General features: G+C 42.2%; 1 pseudogene across 1 annotated transcript; it reads right to left on the bottom strand.

Moving 5' to 3' along the window:
* Positions 1–696: 696 nt before the first annotated feature.
* LOC114313356 (putative UDP-rhamnose:rhamnosyltransferase 1 pseudogene) lies at positions 697–1821 on the bottom strand (annotated as a pseudogene). The gene has a single exon (XR_014341447.1). The product of XR_014341447.1 is annotated as a putative UDP-rhamnose:rhamnosyltransferase 1 pseudogene (transcript).
* Positions 1822–4011: the final 2190 nt, after the last annotated feature.

The raw sequence follows: 4011 nt of genomic DNA, 5'->3' as shown, positions 1-4011 counted from the left end.
ATTAACAAAATAATAATTAACACAAAAGGTTCTCAATCTACTTCCAATTAAATGGAATGAAACCATCATTTAAATCATCATATTTAAACTTTTCCGGTGTTTAATGATTGTTAATACTACTATCACAATCAAACAAAAAGGTTATTTACACATGAAATATACTTTTCGAAATACCTCACAAGAGATCCATTGGTATGTCATCATCACAATCACAAATTAATTAAAAATCTCACAAACTAAAATTTAATTTAAATCCCAGACATAACACTGGAAATAAATCAGTCAAAAACTAACACATCACACATTTTTTTCCCGTAAAAGATTTCATGGCAACGTATAACACCATAGGACTCATTACAAATTAGAAAATGCTAAAATTAATACGTCGATGTAAATGTCATCAATAATATGATAAACAATTACTAACATAGTCAATATATCTATGAGTTAACATCTATACATACAAACAATACCCATCATATACGCGAGTCTTATTTTGTTATTGTTAAAACCTACCACTACCACCTACTACCACCTACTCCACCAACTACACACCTATACCACTACCACCTACTACCACCTACTCCACCTACTACACACCTACCTACTCTACTCTTCTATATATAGGCATCATTGTAAACATATTCTACATCAATCAATAATACATCAATATATACATAATTGATTCTCTCTCTCTTTCCCTATACATTAATTCTAACATGGTATCAGAGCAAGGTTGAGAACCTAGTATTTTCGCTTCACCGGCGGGTGGCAGCCTCGCCTTGGCCGCCCGCCGGACCTCTCATCTCTCAACTGTTTCTGCATGACTTCCATTACAGTGAAGGCACAAGCCTTGTTCAGATCAACCTTGCCAATTTCAATTATGCACTTCAGCCTCTTTGTGCTTTCATACACGCCGCAGATCTCTCAACAATGGCAGCAACCCTCACTTCTTATCTCTCCTCCAAGCCCAAGACCCAAAATTGGATCTGACCCAAAATTGGATCTAACCATCATGCAGTTTCTGATGTCCAGCCATCTTCGCAGCTTCTCTCAACCGAGCTCTCATTTCATCTCCTTCCTTGGACACCATAGCTAGTTTCAGAGCCTTAGCTATGTCGTCTCTGCTAAACGACCCATCTTCACTTCTCTCCGCTTCAATCGCCAAACCCTTTTTAACCATCAACCTCGCATTCAAACCCTGATCGATTATCAATGGAAGAACCACCATCGAGTGTCCAAATTGCAGTGTTTCAATCACCGATCCCCAACCTGCGTGAAACAGAGACCCTCCGATTGATGGGTGTTCCAGAATCTCTCTCTGTGGTACCCATCCGAAGCTCACTCTCTCTCTCTCCAATGTCCGATCAGTGAATTCAATCGGCACAGAATCGAGATCTTCAATTGCCCAAGTGGGTTTTCTCAGAGCCCACAAAAATGGAAGCTCCGATTTCTCAAGCCCATGAGCGATCTCGTGAATTTCTTCTTTGTTGAGTTTACACTCACTCCCAAACCCAACAAAAAGAACCGATCTGGGTTTCTGATAATCAAGCCATTTGAAGATTTGAGTCCAATTCTCATCTCTGGTTTGTTTTTGAGCTTTATTCGATTTCAATGGCGGAAACAAACCCACTGGAATCACAGGCTTCCCAATGATCTGCTCGAACAAGCTCAAATACTCACCCTCGATCTCTCTACAACTCCGAATCACAACAGCTCTAGAACCTTCTAGAGTTTTCCCGACTCTTCCCGCCGCAGAGATCCCGGTCGGATTATCCCAAAAAAAAAAAAAAAACCGAAGAGAGCTCCGGCGGCTTCGAATTATGCAGGCGTCTTACTTCGATACATCAGAGTTCGACGATTCTCCGACATTGGCGATATCTCGCTGATTCATGTGGCTTAATTTTGTTCTCCTCTGCAAACTCGATGATAAATCAACAGACCACTACAACCGAGCTCTCTCTCTTTACTCAAGGATACCAACCACTATGCTTTCCAACCCATCATCCACCACCTTTTGCACACCCATACCCTTTTTTTTATTTTTAAACCAATCTCCACCAGCACAAAACATGGGCTTGTCCCCTCTCTCTCCTCCTATCACGTTTGATTTTCAAAATCAATTATTTTTATTTGTGTTCTCCAAACTACTTTTACACTCTTTTAAATACCCACGTTTATTTTTCTTTCCCATCATTTCTTTTAAATTTTTCTTTCCACCACTCTCTTTTAATATTTCTCTTTAGCAACTGCATTACTGAATGATGGCTGATTTTATTCCAAAAAAAAAATAAAAATAAAAATAAAAAAAAACATTCACAACCAACTCGGTTTTCATTCCACAAACTTTTCATTTCTTCATGCCGGGATCAACCCCGCTCACAATTTTACACTACAACCTCAAAAAAAAAAAAAAAAAAAAAAACCCAACACCAACAACAACAAAGACCACCATCACAACAACAAAAGATTTGTTTTCTTTTCTGCAGACGGTCACCCACCGACCTCACTTCTTCGCCTCTTCCGCCGATCTTTTCTTCTTGCCTCCGTCCTGGGCGGCCCTTGACGGTGCTGCCTCTGTGTTTCCCGCGCCGCCGAGCACGTTCACTCCCTCCTGCTCCTCCACTGCAGCATATGGCGGACCTCCAAATCGGAACATAACGGTGGCCTTCCGCTTCAGCTCCTTGTTTTCCGCTTTTAGCACACATATCTCTGCTCGCGCATCCTTATACATGCGCTGGAGCAGAGCCAGTTGGGCGTTTAACTGCTGCACCTCATTTGTCCTACTCTGAAGCCGGTGCGACAAGTTTGTGACCACAGTCATGGTCTCCACACATAACTTCAATGTATACTGATTGGCCTCCACATCCGATTGCACTGCCATTCTTTGCTCCACAGACCGCATCGGAAAGTTCAACGGAGCAAAACCAGAGGCGCTTGGTTGAGGTTCCAGGGCAACCGCACCAGTTATCTCTCTTGTGGACTCGTTAAGGTCTGGAAAGAGCGTGAGCAGACCACGGGAAGAAGAGACCATTTTCTGGGCAACCGAGTGTTACAGAGTATCTCTCTCAGAAAACGAAGAGTTTTTCAGAGGTTTTTAGCAGGTTTTTGTCTTAGCCTCTGCCTCAGCCTCAGCCTCAGCCTCCGTCTTGGTTAAATAGCCAAGGCAGACACGCGCATCGTGCGCAGCTCGGCGCTAGACGACAACATGGGCGCGCAAGCCAAGGTAGTCACGCGCATCGCCATAATGTTCGGCACACCTTTTTATGGATTGGGCACGCCTTTTGATGGCACGCCTTTTGAAAGATTGGGCACACCTTTTGAGGGTGCGACTTTTCCAACGGTCCGGCATGACCCCATAAACTGTCCCGACATTGATTCCGGTTAGCTTTTCCAATGGTCCGACATGACCCCATAAACTGTCCCAACATTGATTCCGGTTAGCTTTTCCAACGGTCCGACATGACCCCATAAACTGTTCCGACATTGATTCCGGTTAGCTCCTACACCGGTCTGACACCACCATACAGTGTCTTCACCAACGGTCTGATACGACCATACAGTGTCTCCTATCCTCTTTTATTTTATGTATTTTCTTATTTTGTTACTCTTTCCAAACTCAAGTTGATTTGTGTCTCTCCTCCTTGAGTTTGCGGGGGGCTGTTAAAACCTACCACTACCACCTACTACCACCTACTCCACCTACTACACACCTATACCACTACCACCTACTACCACCTACTCCACCTACTACACACCTACCTACTCTACTCTCCTATATATAGGCATCATTGTAAACATATTCTACATCAATCAATAATACATCAATATATACATAATTGATTCTCTCTCTCTTTCCCTATACATTAATTCTAACAGTTATCTTGAATAAAAAATTATTTTATTCGATCCAGTGAAATAGAGAAACAAAACACCAACATGAATACATGCTAAGACCACAAATCAAATAGCAAATAAATCAAGACTCAAAGGATCTACAAAGTATGAGTA

This window comes from Camellia sinensis, chromosome 10 (genome assembly GCF_055761805.1).
Source record: "Camellia sinensis isolate YWXY chromosome 10, ASM5576180v1, whole genome shotgun sequence".
In the NCBI taxonomy this organism is placed as follows: domain Eukaryota; kingdom Viridiplantae; phylum Streptophyta; class Magnoliopsida; order Ericales; family Theaceae; genus Camellia; species Camellia sinensis.
The sequence above is the reverse complement of the archived record's forward strand: the minus strand, read 5'-3'. Positions and strand labels throughout refer to the sequence as shown.